The 23,323-nt window shown below is 37.7% G+C and overlaps 1 long non-coding RNA gene across 1 annotated transcript in view; it reads left to right on the forward strand.

The window, feature by feature from the left end:
• The window catches only part of LOC148224840 (uncharacterized), a 72,435-nt gene extending 50,941 nt beyond the window's left edge, over nucleotides 1–21,494 (forward strand). The window contains exons 5-7 of the long non-coding RNA XR_015801539.1: nucleotides 630–730; nucleotides 15,339–15,405; nucleotides 21,086–21,494. This is a non-coding gene — a long non-coding RNA (uncharacterized LOC148224840). The remainder of the gene's footprint in view (nucleotides 1–629; nucleotides 731–15,338; nucleotides 15,406–21,085) is intronic.
• Nucleotides 21,495–23,323: the final 1,829 nt, after the last annotated feature.

Below are 23,323 nucleotides of genomic sequence, written 5' to 3' on the forward strand. Positions count from 1 at the left end.
GTGGAATAGTCAAAAGGGTTTCTTGTCTCCTTGCGTGGTGCTCACACTCACACTTTCTATTTTCCAAACTGTGTTGTGGATTTTTCCTATGAACTCTAGTAGCCATTGAACTCAAGTGGGATGTGGCATGAAATTTACCAATTGTTCTTATCTGGGTTTTGATTTTTTTATAACGTTACATAAGGGTGGTTTTATCACTGTTTTGCCAGTTATTTCATATCACTGTGGTTTTGGCAAAGAGTAAAAATAAATTTCCACAATTATTTTCCAAAATAATTTTCCACAAAAATATTGTGGAAAATAAAGTATTTAACGTACTGAGGGATCTTTATTTAATATATTTTTACCAACTGGGAAAAGTTTAGTTTTATTTCTCAAAAGCCCTTTCAGCAGTAATTTTATCCTGAATGTCGGTATCCCTATAGCCCAAATATTTTTCATTTTCTACAAAGTGTTATGAAGACACAGTTAAAATGTACTTACAAGAGACAAACAACACTGCTACAGGAGTAGCTGGCAGCAAAGAAAATTATATTTTAAAGGTACATATAGAAGAAAGAGAAAATTAATATAGCATGTTACTAAAATAAGTTGAAGCTCCTGAGATATTCCTGTTTGTTTTTCTGTAGTTTTGCAGAGGGAAGAAAGGCCAAGAATCTTCAAGTTAATTGGATGCCCAGCTGCATCTACATCCATGAACAAAGTCATATAAGCCAAATCTGGTGTCTTGGTAAATAACATTTATGTTATTGTAGGCTGTTAGCCTACAAACACAAACTTTTGTAGTTTTTTTTCTCAGACTTGAGGAAGAGATTTTTTGGTCAAAAAGTTTTCCACATTTCAGCAGAATAGATTTGATCTTTCTGCAAATCTGCACATAGCTGCATTCAAAAATTTAGTCCTCAAAATCGTCCTTAAATCCTCTTCAAATCCTGCCTAATTCTGGGTATGCCTACAACCATATGGTTCTCTGTTTTTCCTAGGCATCTGCAAACATATCTGTGGGAGCACCCTGAGCCTCTTGTATTTTAAGGTGAAGGAAATGTGCTTCTGAGGACAAATCCACAGAAGCTTTAGATATTAGAGGAATGAAGTAGGAGATGGAGGATAGCTTCACATCTCAGGTCTTCTCATTTTGATGGGGTATGGACTCTGTCTTCCCAGCTCCCATGAGAGTGACACAGAGATGTGAAACAAGCTAAATACATCTTTATTTTTCCTATTGCATCTGCATTGCTCTGTGGAAAGAAATGCACAATGCAAGGACCAAAAGAAAGCAACTGAAGAGGCAACACAGTTCTTCTCAATAGGGACAGGAGGGCTGAGCTCACCAAGCGGATGGAAATGGCCTGAATTCTGATTTCTGTTCTGTTCTCTGTCCTTTAGGCACCACCCACTGAGCATTCACTGAGTTACTACCAACATCTGCTACCTCAGAGATTCTGTGGGCTATAGCATCAGTAAGTCCCACCCAGAAAAATAAACGCAGCCATTTAACAGTGGTCCTGGTGCCAAAGGAGATGGCAGCAGTATGGCTGTAAACTCCCCTGAGCTGTCACGATTGTCCATTACCACCACTTCTGATTTAAAATGAGTAGAGCCTTGGCAGCTCTTCTTCATTTGTGATTTGATCTCATTTGACATGCAAACCGAAAATGTTTTTAGCTGTTGGTAGTAGTACAAAAAAATTTGCAGGAGATGTTTTAAAAAGAGACATGGTAGAAAGAGTCTGGAGAAGTTTCTGGAAAAGGCAGATTTAAACTCCCTTTATGTTGTGGGAGGGATAGGCAGCAGGAACAGATTTCAAGTCTCAGAAGTAGATTAATTGAAGGGCTTTAGTACAAAAATCTACCTGTTCCTGTGTTTTACTGGTAGGATTGTAGAAGCCCAAATTATATTTAATGCGCATGTTTTCTGTGTGTAATTTAGACCACTGTGTGATCAAAGGGATACTTAGGGGCAAACACTCATATTACTGTGTGCATGTCGCCTCTTAGACTGAAATTGCATTCCTTCCATGCTATGGAAATGTTAGCTGGACAATGAATTAAACTCCAAGTTCATAAATAGGCCGAAGATGCATTCTTGATACATGTTGTTATAATTAAAAATGTACACGTATGGCCATTATAGAGCAATTTTTGCTGCCCTTAAAATAAGGTGGGATTTCTTCTCTGAAAATTCTCTGAAAAACGTAGGGTTTTAACCTCTGGACTGCAGTTTATCAATCCTGGACTTTTTTAAAAGAAGAAGAGAGAAAAAAAGAGGTGGTGATCTTCAGAAAGAACATGGGAACATTGCAATGGGGGTTTTGCCCACTATTCAAAGTCTATTGTATAGGAAAATGTTGTCTACTGTTTGTAAAGAAGCCAAATGTATGATCTGCTTAACTGGCAACCAAACATGTCTTTAACTTCTGAAGGGAAGAACAGGGTAGTGGGAAGATCAGCTTAATGCAATTTCAGCTAGAAACACAATAGTCTGGGGTTTTATTTCAGGTTTTTTTTTATTAGGAATCACAGAAACCAAAATTATTCAAATGACAAATTCAGTGGTGATCTGAAAAGTAATGGGATAATGTGCTAAATTATTTTTCCTTTTCTTCTGTCGCATTTTTAATCCCTTTCTTACTTCCATGTGGTGTAGGAAAATAAGAATTTGAGGGCTTTTTTTCCAATCTTATTTATAATCTTCTTTGAAAATTTAATATTGCTGATTTTAGCTATATAGTATTAAAATATAGACTAGCAGCCTGGCTAGTAGCCATTTCTCTGCAGAAGTAATGAAGAAATCCCAGGCTGTGGAAATTATTCTTTTTCATAAAAAGAAATATTATAAAAATTTATAGCCAAAAATAAATCCCCAGCTTGTTCTTTTGCAGGCTGTCAGACATGGTGTTTTTGAGGTTAAGCCAGCAGATAGTGGGAGAGGTACCATGGGAGTTTCTGCAGGCATTCCTCCCTTCCACATGCTCCTCTGAGGTGGTCTCTTATGTTCAGCACAGTTTCAGACAGAAAGGATTATTCTGTAAATGATGGATTTCTCTGCTCTAGCTAGCTCCTGCCCTTTTCGTTTTCAAGGAGTAGAATATATAGCAATTATTTCTTCACTTGTAACTTATTTCTCTGAGGCCAGCTACAAAGCCATAAAGCTCAGAGTGACCTAAGAAACTTCAGGTGTTACAAAAAAATTTACTTTTTTGGAATCCAGACATAAAAATAAAAATTTTGGGGGCTACTGTTGAAGGCTGTCTCTCCTCGCCAATACAACCTACTTAGTAAGAAAGAGAAATGAGTGAAAAAAAAAAAAAAAAAAACCACAGAAAAGTAAGGGAGTGAAGGGAAAAAGGAACCTTGAAGGTCTCCATGTCCTAACTTAGAAATGTGCCCAGTGGATACTGCTCTGAAATTTAAAAGATGTCTTTACTTAAAAGGTTCCATATTCTCCTTCAGCAAAATGTTCCTTTACTTAAGGATCCTTTCTCTTAGAATTTTCTCTAATATCTAATGTAAATTTTCCTCACTGAAGTTTTAACTTTATTTCCTGCCCGATTCCCAGGGGACATGAATACAAGTTGGCCTGCCTCTTAGCAGATCCAAGAATACACACAATATGCTTTTGTATTTTCCCTCATTCTTCTCTTTGCTACACTAAGCCAAACTACTTTTCTCACATTTTCTTAAAGGTCCCATTTATAAGACTTCCAGTTATCCATGAGACTTCCCAGGAAGAAGAATTGGCCCATGACTTTCCTGACTGTACAGACCAATCTTCCAGTGGTTCTGAATGTTATGGAAGGACTGCTTTAGTATTTCATTCAATTTACACCTTCATCAGCATTAATATCAGTAGCTTCACTAGAAATTTGGGGTCATAGGACGAGGTTCATCTGACCAAATGTAGATAGTTACATCTGATCTTGTCTCCTAGTGCATTTGGGTAAGGAAAACAGGAAGTTCTGAAACAGGATTTCAGTCAAGCAAAAGGAGATGTCTACATTTGTTTGAGAATTAAAACGAAATCAGATCTAAAAGAAACAGGAAAGACACCTAAAAGTACCTAACTGTATGGAGTCTAGAGGTAAGCAACTCAAGAGTACAGCTGCCTGTAAGTCAGTAATAGGAACCTATAGAATCACATTTAGAATAAACAGCCTAGGGCTCTTGATTTCCCATGCATACTTACAGAGAAAAAAGTGACTGTATCTTGAGGAATTTCATATTTGTCCTGAAAATGATGGCTAAGCTTCAGAAGCTGCACAACATTCTCTAGGACATAGGATGTTACAGAAGGATTGAACATTTATTTAGGCTGTTAAAGCCAAAGGGGGAACAGGAGGACAGAGCTAGGTGAAGAAGATTAGACTTTTCATGAATTAATTTTTCCTATAGCTCTGTAGTTTGGCACATATATGTCATATTCAATATGTGATGCCTGATTAATCTGTAATATGAATGCAGTATTTTATACTGCTGTAAATTCTTTTAATATCTGAAAATGTATTCCTAGTATATTTAATTGTCCCACTGGGAGCACTGGCAAAATTCCCAGTGGCTTGAATAAAAAACAATAAAATGCAGAATAAAGGAGCAGGGTTTAAATCAAGAGTATAAACCAATTAGGTATTTTCACGTTTGGTCTTTGAACTTCTAAATATAATTAATGCTTATTGTTCTGTTTCCAAAGGCACCAGTTCTGTCAACCTTGCTGACTCTCTCAGCCTTTTTCATGCCAACACTAAGGGCTGTCTTCTCTTCTGTTTTAGGCAGGCACCATCATGTGCCCTTCCCATGTGTCCCTCTCTTCCCTTAGCATCCAATGTTCTTAGACTCCTTTTCCTAATCAAATACTTTAACAGATGATAAGAGGGCAGAACATATGCAAATTATCTTAGTGAAGTGGATACTAAAAATCTGAATCAGCAACATAACTTCCAACCACCACACTAATTAATCTCTCATTTATGGCTCATTGTCAACTGTACATTTTTGGAGTGCTGACAGATATAGCTGGCATCCAGCAGTAAATAATGTTTCAATGGTCTCTTACAGGCCATGATGCAATTTAAAGCTGTGAATTACTCAAAATAAGATAGGGTAATGCATAAACACAGAGAGACCAAATTATTTTATCCCACCTTAATTACTTACTTTTACTTTTTTATTTGGCTAGCTCTGTGTTAGGGAATTGAATGTGTAGAATATTGTGCTCATTTGTCATGTACTTAAACACAACCTAAGCTGCTGAACCTTACTGAACAATGCCTGTTAAACAGAAATGTTTGTCAGAAGCATCCTCATTACTCAGCAGTCAATGTCATTCACTACCTTAGGTCAAATTGATTCCCTGGGATGATGCACAATTAAGTAGATTCCCAGTGTATCTGATTAAATAAAGTGTAGAAATCTACCTGTGAAACACTGTAGCATGCATTGCTCACTAAACTTTCAACCACCTAGAGTTTTAATGAGGGGTTTCCTCCTCATTCCTTGTAAATTGCTGTAAGTGGGGCAATTAAACCCTCAAGTGTGTGGACATTAGAAATATGGCAGACTACATTAGGCAGATCTTTCCTGACCAAAATTACATGGATCATACCCTAGTCAAGGGTCTTGAAAATGATTTTCAGGAAGTCCTAAATCAGAAAATAGAGTCGTAGTTGAAATATCCTCCCTAACTCTTCTTACTATTCCTGGGTGTGGAACAGTCCATGCCAGATATTCATACCTAAATTATAAGAGAAATCAATCTTACTTGAACATATGTTTTATCAGACTGAATTCTGTCTGAATAACCATTCCATCTTAATGTGATTACATATATGCATGTATACATCATATATACATGCATACATGCATACATATATACATATATATATAACAATTCCATATCAATGACTATTCCTTGCACCTATGGTATAATTGTAACAGTATGAGGGACAGATGCAAACCTGGTATGGATCTTCTTGATAAAATATGCTTATAGTTAAATAAAAACATTTGGAGCATATATACTGGTGAAGTCAAAGAGATGCTGGCCAAAACCTTTATACAATGCAATAATGAAAAAGTCTCCAGATCTACAAATCTCTATTTCTTCTCTGGTTTGGGGTGGTCAGCTTCTTCTATTAAATCTTCAACTCAGCCTTACTTATTTTACTATTTTTTGGCAATATATGAAGCCAAACTAGCTTAAGTTTGAGCTATCATTCCTATTGTTTATGAGCTTCTTATTTTTGGGACATTTGCCTGTGCATACCCAAAATCTTTTAATATCTGATCTGTTATGCACTCACAGTTGAACTGCTCACAGCTACCTTCACCTATCTAGAAAACATACCATGCAAAGTTAGTGAGTATAATCATGTTTAACAGATTATGGGAGAAAAATAACTTCAATTTTTAAAAAAGGGCCCAAAATACACATTCAAGACAGATTCAATGAGTCTCCCTGAGGAATATTCATGGATCTCTACTGACTATTGGAAATGCCAAGACAGGTGGTTTATGCCAGAACTAAACTCAGAGTTCGAGCAGGTTAACAAGACTAAAAGCCACAGAGATGTAAACAACTCTCTCAATGCAGGAAAATGACATGGTTCCTAATTTTTACCACTGGGCAATTGTGATGACAGAGTTGAAAGCTGGGCGGGAAGGATCAAAATTCTGAAAGAAGATGAAACAATGATTCGTATGAAAAACATTTCAGATAAAACTGCTGTTTTAAATAATAACCACTGTTATTTAATAATAATGTAAACTTTCATGGAAAAAATAATAAAAACAATTGTGTATGTGATAAAGGTTGATTAGCTAACTTAAGAGCATTAATTTTTTTCAAAACACAGACAAAAGGACTGATTATGGCACTAAGAGAGCAGCCCTCATAAACTGAGTAACTGTATATCCTGCTGTCCTTCAAATGGCAATTTTCCAGAGCATGTGTATCACTGTTGATTCAAATTCTTTTACAAACCTTTCATCTTTTTGTGATTCACCTGTTCACTGATTCTAGTTTGTTCCAAATGATGTTTCTTACAAATTTTCTTGTGTTGAGTGCTTCTTGGTTTGCATAATTGACAGAAAAAAATAAAAAGGCTTGCTTTCAAAATTGAGTGTATTTAGATAAAAACAAATTGACCATTTTGTCTAGAACAAAAAAAACCCACCGTTTTCAGAAAATTATTATTAAATGTCACCACATCTCAGCTTTCTGTGAAAGCTTATCCAGTGCTCTCTTATGCAGTGCTCAAATCAAACGAATTTGCTATATTAACAATTGGATCCAAACCCTTAGGCAATTTATCAAGGAGTTTGTTTGCTCTAGGAGAATTTTCACTGATATGAAAACAGGGCAAGCAGGAAGTGTTTACAAACAGAAAAGAAATGTTGAATTTCTCTTCAAAGAGACTGGCCTGAGACTGTATCTCCTTCCAAGAAAAACACTTTATACCCCATACCTAGAAGAACGTGGATTGTAATTCCTCTTGCTATCTGTGAATTCTGTAGAGAATTAAGCTTTTAGATGCTTAAGACTTTCCAAAATGAATAAAACATACATTTATTTCTAATATAGGCTAGCATAAAAACTTGTAAGGAGTTTACTCAAAAACAAGTAACTAATTTTGTATGAGGTAGAACTTTCATAGCATCTCATAATGTTCATTTGTCCACAGGGAAAGTTACTTTCCTAAAGAAAACACCAAAATGCAAAGACAAGGGTTGGGCCAATGATTATAAACGAGGTAGAAGAAATGAAAAGGTCTATAAGAGAGGCAATGCATTTCTTTAAACCTTATAGAAATATCAGTTTAGGGTCAGTTTAACTATGGCAGTGTTCATACAATCCCATGAAGACTCATATAGCTATTTGAGATTTTATCCATCTGAATTATAAAAAGGTAGAGACATTCATTGTCCACAAACAAAGAGCTAGCACACTTGGTTATTTCTTCCCTCTACTCTGCAGAATCAGGTATTGTCAATTTTCTCATCTAGGCAGAGGAAGGTAAACTGGATAGCAACTGACATGATGTGAAACTTATAAGTACGGATGAGGTGAAGTAAAATCCTAAAATCCACTACCCTTCTTTTTTTTTCTTTTTTTCTTTCTTTTCCCCACAAAAAATATATACTTTTCTGTATTTCTACATTTTTTTTCTTTTTGGACCATCAATTTTCAAATTTCCTCAGTACTATTTCCTTCTTCCACAAAGCAAAGTATCTTCTGAAGAATGGGAGCATAGTCTCTCTCTAAAAGGGAAACCAAAGCAAGAGTACTCCTGCTTCACAATGGCACACTAACATGATGTAAGAAAAGCACTCTCAGGCTGGACTTTCTGTAAGAGTCTGTAGCCTTGAGGATGAGACTAATTCGTCTCCTCTAGGTACATGCTGCTTTCAACACAGCCTCCTGTCTCTCTCTGCTGTTGAGCAAAAAGGAAAAAGCACAGTTTTAGTAAGGCTAAAACAAAGCAGGATTTTTTTTTTTTCTGCTGATGAGGTCAACATTCACACATTAATGCAGTCTGGATGGATTTTCAATTAAACGATGCTGAGATGAACCTGTCACCCAGGAAATGTGAGCAGATGGAGGAAACAAATGCAAAACAGGAAATATTATTAGTTTGGTACTATTTTGTCCTCAGTGGCATCATTTCTGTTCCTCTATGAGGCATACAGGATGAGTCTGAAGATGAAAAATGCATTGATAGCATTTGATTCATTCTCTTTCTACTGTTTGGCAAGTAGTCATGCTGTGCACTGCCACCAATTCTGCTGACCTTGAAGGTCAATCATTCCATATTTTGAGCAAGTGCTTGCTCATCTTGTTCTGAACAATGAAATCCCCAGTGTAGTACAACGTAATGAAATTATTCAAAGCCTCACAAGGTTTTCCTATGCACCACTTTTACATTTTTCAACTTTTCTTTATTTCCTCATACCTATTATACCTTTTAGTTTCTACCTTCCTTCTCTTCTCACTTGAATGAAGCCAAAAATTATGATCCCTCTCCCAAAGTGCTCGTATTACTGTGAGCCCCTTCTGCTTTCATTAGGCAGATGTTCATGCAGTAGGCAGAAACGAAGAGAGACTCAAGTGAAAAAATGAGCTCTGGGCTGCCTATGCTTTTTAAAGCAGTTGGAAATACATTTCTACGAGAGATGTGGAGTCTTCAGACGGAGCTCCGAGCTATGCTGCCCCTTGATTATAATGAATTCTGGAAAGCAAATCTATGATTTTGTACATATCTTGACAATTCACTTAAAGATCAACATCATTAAATCTTGCCGTTCTGTTCATGACTCTCTAACATGTTCCTTCTTTCTTCAGTGTCTCCTATCAAAATATTAAATTTGTAAATCCGATAGTGATAAAAGCAGAGTTTTATTTGGTGATACATAGCCTCTGTTCCCCTTAAAGCATTCAGAATCCTACAGTAGGCAATAAGATCAATGATTTCAGGACACCTCCTATTTTCCTGGAGGATTATTCTAATGTTTTCGTGAAATGAAGGTGTCATTGATTTTCAAACAATTTTTTGTTCTAAGATTTCTAAATATAGAAGTGCATTTCAAAAACACTCAGCTTGTTTTAAACCTACTCATTAAATTCTCCTTATTTTTCCTGGGGACTTCTGGAAATTAACTCAGAGGGGCATTGGATTAATGACAGGTGCTGCATTCCTTTATATTGTGAGCATAGAAGATGAGGATCAGCACCTGTTTTTTTGACATTTCTGGCCAGGCATCAAGGCAGATATTCAGTGGTGGTGAAATGTTCCTTGGTGCTGGATGCTCATGCCCATCTGCGAGGATGGCGTTGTTCCCATCTGTGAGTTCAGAGTGCCTTTGTCTACAATCAGCCATTGATTTAATTGAGCAGCCAATATTGGAACGAAAATGCTGTTACTTCCCCACCATCCTCTCGTGTGCCAGAATGAAGCTGTGATGACACCTTCCTCATCCCTGCTGCTTACATATATCTATGTAAGCCTGAACATCAGAATGGAAGGAATCAGTCACTATTCACAATTACTGCTGGCTGCCAAAAAGACACATTTGTACGGCAGCCAAAGGTGGGGAATTTCAGTGCGAACATAAGAAACGACTTTCTAAAAGCTCCCTGTGTGCAGATCCAGAAGAGAAATGGGAGCCAGGAAGCACACTAAACCACTGAGGAGCATTTCTGACAGTGCTGATGAGTAACACCTACAAACAGATAAATTAGAAGTAGATGCACTTGATCTGGCAGCAGTGCAAGGGATTCTTTTTATTCAGCAAGGTATAACACTGTTACCCAAAGACGTTCAGTTAAATACAAGGTGTAAAGTGCAATGTTACATGAGGAGAGAGAGAGAGGGAGGGCACTGGCAACTTGACTTTTAAAGGTATTAAATGATATTAAAGTCAGAGCTGAACTGACCAAGGCTCCAGTCCACTGTACTTCCCCTGCTGTCTAGAATTTGGCTTGCAGAGTGCAACACCCGGGCATCCTGAGTATACTTCAACATCACCAGTGAAATATGAAACCACAGATACTTTCTCCAAAGTATACTCCTTATCTCTGGCCCAAAGCAAGGTACTGTCATGGAAAAAGTGTGTTTTGCAGGCATTTTCTTTGTGTACTCTCCCACTGTGTGCTCCAGCATTCAGAAATGTGAACTAGAGACCCTTGTTATCCAGGTCCTTGGTTTGAGATGCGCTTCAGTTTACTAGCACATTTTTAAAAGGCTTTCTTTCCTTAAAGCAATTTTAGTGACACAGAGGTTTCAGCTGCAAAAATGAGATGTCTTTCATGAAAAAAACCTACCTATTTTAGTTTCTGTGCCTTACTGCAAAGCAGTAGGTATATATGTCTTGCTTTCATTTATTCTCCTTTTCATTTTATGGAGGCCTCATTTAGTCTAACTACAATTTTTATTTGCTGATAAGGTCATTCCATAAATTATTGTACTGAAGTAGATATTTTAATTATTTTCTCCTTCAGAAAATGCATTTTTCAAAATATCTTATTTCCATTACTGTGAATATTCTTTTTTTTTTGTTTCTCGTGTTGTCAGAATTAATTTAAATATTACTCATGCTGTGCTCTGATTTTAATGCATTATTTAAATATGCTGACTTACATATTTTCTGATTAATTTTGGGGGAAAAAGGTTATTACCATTAAGTGTGATTCTTGAATAATACTGCTGTTGCATATTCATGCCTGTGGTGCTTGCCAGTTCTATGCAGGACTGTAGAGCTTTTTCAGGGAAACAGGTCCCATACAAATCAGATAAGTGCTTCTCCCAAACGTGAATGCTAGCTGCTGATACTATCAAAAACAATTAAATTCCCAGATACTGCCAGTATCTCTGTTAAATCCTTGAGCACTAAAGAAAAAAGTTCTGTGGATGCCTTTGAAGTGGGGAAAAGACAGAAAGCAGCTGGCACCAAGGAACACCAAGGACGTATGCACAATGAGAAATGAGAGCATATTAACAACTACTTTGCATCTACACTGCTCAGGGGGAACTGGCTCCACCATGGATTTGTCTTGGAAAAATGTATTAAGGTCCCAAACAAAGACAGAGAGCAAGTTAAAAGTTAACTGGTGTATGTTTGGGATAGACACACTCTCCCCAGGTCAGTGAGACTTCAGGGAAGACCTAGAGCTCTGCATTTACAAAATGTAACTAGCTGTATGATCCAGAACAGTAGTACCAAGGTGTTCATGACTGTTTATGCCTTCCCTGAATTCATGATATTTCTCCAAACCCTGCTTTACAGGGACAGGCTGCTAACAGTGACACCTGAACTGGAGTCATCCTGCAATTTTTCACTTTGATATAGTCATGATTTCATTATTTATGCTTAATTTTTAGTAACTTTGTTAGTTTATCACCCCATGGTGATTATTGCTAAAACAATAATTGTCAGGACCCATTTGAAGCTTCGAAGGGCAAAGGGAAAGATAATGTAAAGAACAGCTTTAGGCCCAAAGCCCTGGCATTCTCAACAGGCAAGAGATGTCTTCAAAGCCAGTGCTGAGGATAAAAGGATTTATTTCATGCATTACAACATCTGTTCTAAATAACCTTTATTCTCACTTGGGGAGTGAATTACTTAAATACCATGTTAAGGACTATATTATGCTTACATTCTCTTTTAAGATACTATATTTTATTTTAATAATTTTTCTCATATAATAACCAAAGATGCATTTCTTAGAGGTTTCCTCTTCATGGGATGTCTTAGTTTATGGTTAATTCCTTAGCATTTAAGCTTGAGAAGAAAAATAATTTTGCTAGGGTGATTGCTAGATGGATGCATGTTACATACTTTCCTTTCCTGTTACTTGTACTTTGATGAAGATCAGGAATATTGAAATTCTGTTTACAGTAATAATAGGATGGGAAAGGGAATTCACCAGTCAGTGGGGGAATATGGTAACTGGTTCAAATCCAATCCAGAATATTTCTGCATTCAGATCATGATTATCCAGTGGTCTCTGGCTCTTGGTGAGACAAATGTTTGCTTCAGAGTCAACTTCAAGTGCTCAGGAGGAAAGTCAAGCTGCAGATTTTGAGGATGAATTACTTTCCTATGCCCAGGAGTGGGCAGTAGAGCATCAGTTTGATAGAGCAGTTCAGCTACTTAATTTAGAGCAGAATTAGTATAATTGATTTCAAGACATTTAATGGGGCCACTCACTTGTTTAAAGCTAAGCATATCCTCTAGGACATTTTAGTTTTGCAGCTGTAGCCATGTTACACTTAAGGTACTTTAGTGAGGCAGTAGAAGAAATTAGCATGCTTTTCCTGGTTTATAAACAGAGGACTTTTCAGTTCTGCCAGAGCATCACGTTTTGCAAGCACTAAACTAACAATATAAATACTAAAAGTAAAGGAATAGTATTGTATAGAAAATGAACATCTAATGCCAAACAATCCACCCCATATTCTGTGAACCTGAATTATTACTGATGCATCCTGGCACTGCAGAAGCCAGATAGAAGAAAGCTGTGTAGCATAAAATTGCTTTAAACATCTGTCAAAAGCAAACTGAGTTGATTACATTCTGTTTTGATTTGCTATAAACACAGAGGTTAGTTTTTGAAAAGCAATCTTAGACTTTAATCACATTTCTTTGACAGTGTGAGACAAAGCTCCTCAATAATATAATATAGGAACTAAGTGACTTTGAAAGAATTAAGAGGCCTTGAATGAATGGGACCAGACAGAAATTTTGTGTTGGTGCAAGCAGTGTTATGAATCAAAACAAGGGTTAGAGAGGAAGCAGGTTATAGAGATTAAATAAAATAGTCAACCTTCATGGAATGATTGTCAATGCAGATCTAGAGGGACTTTTTAAAGGAGGGAAGTCTCAGTATTTCTCTTGGGGAAAGGTAAGGACAGAGAGGAAAGAACAGAAGAGTGACAGAGCAAAGTTCTCCTCAAATCCAGAATCACATTTCATCTGCTAGGCTGCAAATGAAGCAAAGGATTCAAAGGAGAAATGAAAGGTGACAGAGACAGTATGGTAGTTCTAGTTCTCTGGAAGAGTGTCTACAGTGGGGAAAATTTCCCAAATCCAATGTGAATAAAACTATATATATGAGAAACAGTAACAGATAGGTTTCAGGATATGCTTTGTTTTAAAGCAACTGGGATTATGTCTAAAAAAACAGTAATCCAGTGATCAAAGGATACAATTGTCATGTGAAAGTGCAAAATTCTTGCCTGTTCTTCCACAAGTTAGGTGTGGGCCTGAGTTACAAACTCCATCTCTCATTTAGTGGTTTTAAATTTTATTTAAACATGTAAATATAATTAGTGAATGACATCTGGATTCAGTAGTCTCTATAGGCTTATCGGGAAACACTAAATCCTTATTTGACTACCCAATTATCTCTGTGTGTTGGATTCTGCATTTTTTACTCCTTTGCTAAATATTTATCAGATTCAGGGAGAATTGTCTTGTCAAAATCCATGAGAAAAATATTAGGATAGAATATGGCTTTTAGGAAATACCACTTCTAAATATCTTGATTTAAATGTCAAATGGAAAATCTTTAAAATATTGATATCACAAATTTTTTTGAAGAATGGGAGAATAGTCCCTCTCTAAAAGGGAATCCAATGAAGCAAGAATGCTAAAATGACATCAGAAAAGCATGCTCAGACCATGTGAGGACAAGGGAAAGAGCTCTCCTCTAGGTATGTCGTGCTTTCAACACAGGCTTCTCTCTCTGCTGTTGAGCAAAAAGGAAGAGGCACACTTCACATAAGGCTAACAAAGGAGAAATTTTTGCTGATATTAGAGTAAACACTCACACACATGAAATCATTGCAAACCACTCAGACTTTATGTGTACTGTTGAAAATGTAACTTGGAAGAGTTTGCACTCTGAATGGATCTTCAATTAAACAATGCTGAGATGAACCTGTCACCCAGGAAATGTGAGCAGATGGAGGAAACAAATGCAAAACAGGAAATATTATTAGTTTGGTACTATTTTGTCCTCAGTGGCATCATTTCTGTTCCTTCATGAGGCATACAGGATGAGTCTGAAGATGAAAAATGCATTGATAGCATTTGATTCATTCTCTTTCTACTGTTTGGCAAGTAGTCATGCTGTGCACTGCCACCAATTCTGCTGACCTTGAAGGTCAATCATTCCATATTTTGAGCAAGTGCTTGCTCATCTTGTTCTGAACAATGAAATCCCCAGTGTAGTACAACGTAATGAAATTATTCAAAGCCTCTCAAGGCGTTCCCTATGTGCTGCTTCCTATTCTTTTATTGCTAAAGTGGGTGGTGAAATTAAATCTGTACTATTTATTGACTTTTTCCCTGACATACACTGGATGATGTCTTGTGTGTGGCATAGCAAAACATCTGGAAAATGAATGATGCTGACTGTAACTGCCTGGGCAGAGCCGTGGGATTGAAGGCAAGCTTGCATCTGTGCCACGCTAAGGCTGCATTCTGAAATTATAGCTTGCATTCTCGGACGCATGGCAGGACTCTGAGTATGGAGCCAGAATTGCTTGGATCAGAATCAGATATGAACATGAAGCCTGACATAATTCAGTACTCCTGATGAACGGGTACTGAAGTGGTTTCCAGGAGATATAGGAATGCTTGTTTTTCCCAGTGGCAGAACTCAGATAGATCAGCCAGTATATTAAGTTGGATCTGTTTGTGTATCAACTTACAGACAGACAAAAGTGGAACAAAGGTATTATGTGACTGAAAGATTTGAGAGGTCTGCAAGTTTGTCCAATATTTTCAGTTTCATATAGCCTGCTGCGAATTATTTGTTTATATATTTATCTCTCTTAATTTCAGATTATACTGCAAATCATTGACATAATTGGTGTCAGCATAAGTGGGAGAGGTCTCCTGACAATCATCTGTAAGTCCCTACATGCTGAAATTTCATTTTTGCACAATGCATTTATTTTCATTTTCAGCTTTAAATCACAGGGTTCTTACCCCAAAAATCCCTGTTAGTGTCTCCATACGAAATAGTGCCATGTCCCTTGAAACTTTTCAGTTGGCCTTTGTTCTGTTTAAAGTAGATGAAACCAGTTTAAACATATGTTCCTAGATGTACGATTATAGTACTTTTTATAATTGGAGGGTTTTGCTTGAAGTAGTGTTTGACATACTTCAGTGACTAGCATGCATTATGAGGCATGTGGAACTCGGCTGGCCACAGAACAACACTCTTGTGGGTTTTCAAGTCCTTTGAATGAAGCAATAAAACCTATAAACTATCAATAAAGCTATCCACTCTAGGCAGGGGATGAACAGACATAAAGACAATCTCCCATCAAGAGTGCCATGGCCACGTTACTGTAGGCCTGTGCAAGTCCTATAAAAGTGCTGATGTTCTTCCCTTTGTTTAGTATTGGAAATAACTTGTTTTCTCAAATACCTACAAGTTTCTAGTATTTATTTTTCCTTATTTTTTTTCTCTATAAGAAAGAAATCAAAGATAAATGTGAAGAGGAGTCTTTAGAGACAGACTCCTGATAGCTACAGTAGGCTTAGCTGTACAACAGTTGATAGAAAAAGAAAGCCACAAATTAGAAATTCAGACTTATAATTTTGACTCTGTAGATTGACTTTTCTTACCATGTCTATAAATTAGCAATGCAAAAGAAATACTATGCTTTGTACACAGTTCATGAAATTGGTTTCAAGGATTACAGTTACAATTGACATTAAAAACTCAGGACAGTTTATATGAATGTTTTCCTTGTTTAGCCTTTATATTTTACATTTATAGGATATTATAAAACTTGAGTACTAAAGGGTTTTGAAGACACTAGATAAAGTCTATGCACCTAGTTGCAAAATCTTTCCTGTATAAATTTCTTGTAAACATATAGTTCCTGGTAATTTTTTATTCTTACTTACCTACTTCACCTCTCTAGATAACATAAATACATATGTCCACAGCCTCTCAGTCTCTTTGATAGTCATCCAGACCTGAGGACTTCAATTCCTTAACCTAAAGATTGAATGGGAACTTTTCTCTGTCTATAATTTATTTTTGTGGTTTTCTTGGTAGAGTACTTCATGGATAGGTTCAAGTGCATCTGTTTTCACCTAAGTTTTGTTTTATCTCTATAAATAATATTACTCTCCTTATCTTGCTTCCACCTTTTACTTTTTTCCCCCATTCTACACATCTGAATTCTATTAAATCTTCAAACTTAGATTTTTGTATCAAAATCTTGTGTAAGGAAGTCTTGCAGCTCCAGCAGGAAGAAAGAAATGAAAGAAGAAGGAGAGGAGAGGAGAGGAGAGGAGAGGAGAGGAGAGGAGAGGAGAGGAGAGGAGAGGAGAGGAGAGGAGAGGAGAGGAGAGGAGAGGAGAGGAGAGGAGAGGAGAGGAGAGGAGAGGAGAGGAGAGGAGAGGAGAGGAGAGGAGAGGAGAGGAGAGGAGAGGAGAGGAGAGGAGAGGAGAGGAGAGGAGAGGAGAGGAGAGGAGAGGAGAGGAGAGGAGAGGAGGGGAAAAAGAAAAGAAAAAAAGAAAAGAAAAGAAAAGAAAAGAAAAGAAAAGAAAAGAAAAGAAAAGAAAAGAAAAGAAAAAAAAGAAAAGAAAAGAAAAGAAAAGAAAAGAAAAGAAAAGAAAAGAAAAGAAAAGAAAAGAAAAGAAAAGAAGCTGGTCATTATTATGAATCCATTTGTTATGAATAAAATAAATTCAAACAGAACTTTCTTCATACCTGTTCTGTAAACTCCCCATTCATATACAAGACAGTAAAACAGGAAGCTAGAGTTAATCTTCAGACATTGTACTTTTTATCTACAGTGCTTCCATGTTTGTGTTTCTTCCAGCAACTCCAGAGAATAGATGAATCAAGTTATGAAGACAGATTTTGAAAAACAAACAGGTATAGCAGATCCTTCACAGATACTTCTCAATCATTACTTCTTCCTTTCTTTTTTCCATTAGAAAAATAATTTAAATTAAACAGATTCATTATGTGCAGCGCACTGTTTCCATGTGAGCCTTGAACACTTTGTTCAAGAGCTAGGAAGCCAGCCAACTGCTTTACTTCCTTAAAGATTAACAGATGTGTCCTTCCAAGTCTCATGCTAATGGAATGTAGGCTGTGGTTAGGAATTTAAGAATACTCTCAGTTGTCTGCAGACTCTGTTTCAACCCTGCTCTTTTGGTTAGCTGGTTTCAGGCTTCTCTTTCCACATCATTCAGAAGCATTGCATGAAATATCAAGTTGAGCTGAAGCCACTAAGATTTTACTTTGCCTGACTGAAAACAAATAGTTAAAAGTGAAAGTCTATTGGGTTCAGTTATGTAGGATATTGTGCCTCCCAGTCTGACTTTGTAACTACTATATTTAGTAAACACTAAGTAAAATGCTCTCTTTGTGTATATACAGCAAAAAATGTTTGTTCCCCTACTAGAAGCATGTGCTTTCTATCTTTACTTTTGGCTCCAAATGTTAACGGTAGTTATGTAAAAGTGAAGCAAAAGATTTGGCGTGACCATCCTTAAGCAAAAGATGTCAATAAAACGAAATGGCAAATGGGGAAAGTCCGTTGATTTCAGTTCACATTTTACAAGTTGTGAAGGTCCTAGGACAATGGGAAAAAGCTGTAGAAGCTAGGAGAGAAAGCTACAGGGCTTTTTATCCATCCAGGAATGCAATAGAAAGTGCTTTTCCACTGTCAAAACTCTTACTTCAGTTTTCTGCACTTCAGCTGTGAAGGATGCTTATTATGATCTGATTGTTGCGTTCCTCTTTGTCTCGTGTCTCTCTGGATTTGAGACTGTTACAGACAAAGATCCTGAAGGCAGTAGTACTGCAAATGGCACTGCTGAGGGCTCTGGCTCTTTCTTTTCACCATTTACTGTGAGAAGTATGAAGAGATAATAGATTGAGACCAGCCCTGTTGAGAAGGGCTTGGGGGTGCTGGTGGATGAGAGGCTGGACATGACCCAGCCATGGGCACTCCCAGCCCAGAAACCAAACGTGTCCTGGGCTGCATCCAAAGCAGCGTGGGCAGCAGGGCAGGGAGGGGATTCTGCCCCTCTGCTCTGTCTGTGAGACCCCACCTGCAGGGCTGCATCAGCTCTGGGGTCCCAGCACAGGAACGACATGGACCTGCTGGAGTGAGTCCAGGGGAGGGCCACAAAAATGATCAGAGGGATGGAGCACCTCTCCTTTTGAGAAAAGGCTGAGAGAGGTGGGGTTGTTCAGCCAGGACAAGAGAAGGTACCAGGAAGAACTTCGACCAGCCTTGTCCCTGAAGGGACCAACAGGAAAGCAGGAGAGGGACTTTGCACAACGGCCTGAAGTGACAGGACAGTGGGGAATGGTTTCACATGGACAGTGGTTAGGGTTAGATTAGAGATTAGGAAGAAATTCCTCACTCTGAGGGGTGGGAGGCACTGGAACAGGATGCCCAGACAAACTGTAGATGTGTTCAAGAAAGTAAAGTGTTCAAGGCTGGGCTGGATGGGTTTGTGCAACCTGGTCTAATAAAAAGTATCCAGGGGCCCAGGGAAGGGGGCTTGGAACTAGATGACCTTTACATCCCTTCCAACCCAAACCATTCTGTGATTCTGTCTTATAACTGATGAGGTCACATTTGCCCTTTCCATGAGGCAGTACAAAGAAGTTTTGCAATATTTTTTTTCTCAGAGGCAGGAGAAACTCTGCTCTCCTCAGCTGATAGAAGCCAAGGAAGAGGGCTGATGGTAAGAGAGATTATTGATGGTTTTCAAAGGGGGAAACATATGAGAGATTTTGGTTCAAGGATCTTTAACTGAAAATGATGCCAAGTGGCATGAAGAAAGGATTAGAAGTGGATGGAGCAGCTGGAGATGATGTATTTCTTCAATATTTCTACTTCCTTATTTCAGAATTGCTATTTCCTGAAAATCATCCCTTCAGAAATACCCCACCTCCCCAACCACTCATCCTGACAGAATTCTTCCAAGCCAGCATTCACACTAGATTTCCCCAGTTTATTTCTTATTATGTCTGCCGCTTTTAATATCTTCTTATTTTCACTTTCCAGAAATCCCAATGTTTCATTTCTTTGTTCTCAGTTTGTACACTTCCCTTCACTGAGACACTTACAGTCCCTTTTCTATTCAATGTACTTTGCATTTATTTTCGGCTCTGTTTCCTATACTTTTTTGTCTCTGTTGTTGTCTACGATGAGTTCTGCCCCCACCCTACTCCCCCTCATCTTAGCCTTTACCACTCAAAAGTTTTCCCTCTTAACAGTTTTTTCTTTTCTTCACAAGCTTTTCTACTGTCTTCAATTTATCACCTGGAAACTCCTTCACATCACCTCCAAATTCTGTCGTGCTTCATTCAAATTTTTTTTCCTTAGACCAATAATTTCTACCCTTTTCTTTCCTTTTTATTTTGTTTTCTTCTGATATTTTCAGAAGAGGAAGATGAAATTTCCTTGACTTTTGAGAGCCAGAAATATAAGTGGCAAACTCTTTTCAGGTGATTTTGAATGCTATTGCCCCAATAATGCAATACTTAACACACTTCAGGCATCACATCATAATGGATAGCCACACACACATTATCATCGGTAACAAAAAGCAGATAGTATTCTGTAAATACCACCTTGGCTACACACCTTCATCATCTTTCAAATCATCTGTAGCAGAACAGTTTGTCTGTAGCATTTAGCTTCCTTAATTTTCTTCAGAATGGTGAGTGAAAGCTTTTAAGCAGCAGGAGGTCACAGTTGACATGACAGAATGCAGGAGAATATCCATATAGTAATGATTTTATTCCCGAACAGCATTTTTATTCCTGAACAACAGGCTAAAGACAGTTTTCAATTTGAAGAGATAAAAAAGAGATATATGAAATGTAAAAACGAGGGAGGCTTGGTTGTTGGACAGGTCTTGTGGAGAGGTATACCTGGAGATCTAACACAAGCTTTCTCAGATGCTAGATTCTGGTTCTAAATTATCTGACTGTACAGCAAGCTCTCCAAGAAAAATTCCACACTTCTGCTAGAGATGCTAATATGTGACTACAGCTCTGGGTGCAAAGTGCACCTATGTGCTCATAATCCTAAACATAATAACAATCCATAAACAATAATAATAATCATCTCCCTGGTGTCAGTGTTTGTGAGCCATCTTGAGATGGACCACGGAAGGTAAGAAGCAAATTTAGTTCTGTTTAGTTCTTCATGCATCATTAGTAAGCAAAATAAGTTCAGTTGAGCATTTCCTCTTCTTTTCGAACCTCTTTATTGTTCTACCCTTCCCTATTATCAAAGCTTCACAGGGGACAAAGCCATTGGCCAGATTCATTTCTGGATAACTACAGTGATTAAACTGGACTGTGAACTCTCTTCCACCCCGAATTCTTCCATCTTTGCTTTTCTCTGCTCTGAACCAGTAAAATGTTGCAGCCATCCATAGACATGTGGCTGCTTCTGCTTGTGCTCTTACCCTGTGCATGCTGTAATCCCGAGTCTTTTGAAAATAAACAAAGTACAGAAGGCAAAAGAGATAATGATGAGCCTCACTCTCCTTATTGTTTACTAACAAGTGTCTTATTTGAGCTGCAGGTTTGGTAGCAAGGGGGTACAGATGTGCTGATTTCCCTGACTCCTGAGAGTGGAGAGGACACATCCACACTTCCATAGATGATTGAAGAGGCATCTGCGAGGCACTTCTGCTGCTGCTGAGCTGCACAGCTAAGCAAGCAATGCCAAGGAAGACACGGCAGGAGCTTTAGTCTCTGCTTTCTCTCTGCTGCTTCCCCCTCACCAGACTTTACTGTCATCTTGTGTGGGACTGACCCAGCTGGAAGTAGGGGAGAAGGAACACCTCATTACTTCAGTCAAGTATTAGCCCAATTGAAAGGGTCAATTGCAAAATTAAGGTTATTCTGCTGTGTGTGACATGAATCTGGGTATTATTAGATGTCAATATTGCTTGTTTCTTACAAGTTCCTTTGTAAATGACGGCAATAAAACTTCACTGGAAACAACTTCATAAAATATTTATTTCTATTATGGCAGAATCAATAAAAAGTGTGAAATACTCTAAGGAGGACAAGACAGCAAAACGATAGAAACCACAAGAATCTGCTTGTTATAACCAGGCATAAAGAAATTGCCAACAATAGCCTGTATTTGCATTTCTTCAGTCTGTCACACCAAAACTTGCCTGTCTTGGAGTCTGGAAGCTTAAAAGAAAAAGTTCTTTGGAACTGATTTCAGAGAGTTTGAACTGAGGAGAAGAGCATCTGTCCTTTCTGCTAACACACTACAAAGGTTTGCCCACCAGTGCCAGGTTTCCAAATCTAGAGATTTGGGAATGTTCCATATGTTAAAATAACAACTCTTGATCACTATCTGAAGCTATTTATATTTTTCCATTTTAATATCCTATTTATTAATAGTGTTCAAAATTAGTATGAAAAACTCCCTGCAATCCCCAGTCAGCAGGTAGCAGACATCTCATGACAGCTATTTTATGAGGAATTTAATTAGCAAGGCAAACTGTACAACTTCCAGTTTGATTTGTTTGCTGATGCTTATTCTGATTCATTTCCAATTATGCCAGTAATTGGCATAACTGTTTAGAGGTATTTGGAAAATGTCCAAATAAGTAGATAATCTAATTATAGATTGATCCCAGTGGCAGATACATTGTATAATAACCACTTTCTCCATGTTTCAGGAAGTGCAAAGCAGATTCCTAAGGCAAGAGACTAGTGGAGGCTGTGGTCTGTTGGATTGTTACAGATGGAATGGGGAACTCAAAGGAGATATGACTGCCTGTCCTCTCATGGTGCTCTTTTGGATTCTAGGTGCCTGGAAAAGCAAAAGCCTCAGCAGATCTAATCCAAATCTAAGTGTGAGAAAATTATAACTTTTCGTGAAAACTAGACTGTTTTATGAAGAAAGGGGTCAAATGAGATCTTCTTCCTTTATATCTCATAAAATTAAAAAAAAAAAGAGAGAACAAAACAAAACAAAACAAAACAAAACACAAAAAACCAAAACCAACCAACCAAACAAACAAAAAACCCACAAACCCCAAACCCTCCAGTTCTTTAAATTACACCAACTACCTGTTAAACTGCAGGTTTTCATAATATTTTAGAGCTATTTTCCCCTCTAGATAAATTCTCTGGGTTGCTGTTTCCACCAGAAGTCATTTCTAAAAGGCCAGGCTAAACACCATATCTATCATCAGGCTATTTGAGAGACCAATTTTCTCAGCTTAGAAGCAAAACTACAAGTTCTGACCCTAGATTCAAACTGGCTCATCACAGGTTGCTTTAGGACTTCCATGTCATCTCTCTGCAGAAAATATCTGTATGTAAGATAATCACAAATGGGTAATAATGCACCTTGCACAATTTTCCTCAGCTTATTCTGATATATCAAAAATGCTGCCAATTTTGCAATTGCTAACATGTATTTGAGTGTTTTCTCATAAAATCAGAATATTTTTTCCATGCTAAGACATTTCCATTCTTTCACTATTTTTTATAGTGAATAAACTTGTCCTAGGGTGATGTTATGGTGTTTCTATCTCCAATCGTGTGTCCTGATTATGTTTGGTATTATGTCCTGTGCTTCCAGGACTGAGTCTGAGAGTGAAGCTTTGTTTTGTCTTGTTATCAGCCGGCTCACCTCCCCCATGGTCTATGTTTAGGAGAGGTTTTAGCTCGGCTTGCTTGCTTGCCTGCTTGCTTGTCTGCTTGCTCGCTTCTGCCTTTTTCTTTCCTTCGCTTTGCCCTTGCTTTCTGCTTATTAGTTAGTTCAGCTAGGCAGTCCAACTTTTTCCCT

This window comes from Sturnus vulgaris, chromosome 2 (assembly GCF_052056855.1).
Source record: "Sturnus vulgaris isolate bStuVul1 chromosome 2, bStuVul1.hap1, whole genome shotgun sequence".
NCBI lineage: Eukaryota > Metazoa > Chordata > Aves > Passeriformes > Sturnidae > Sturnus > Sturnus vulgaris.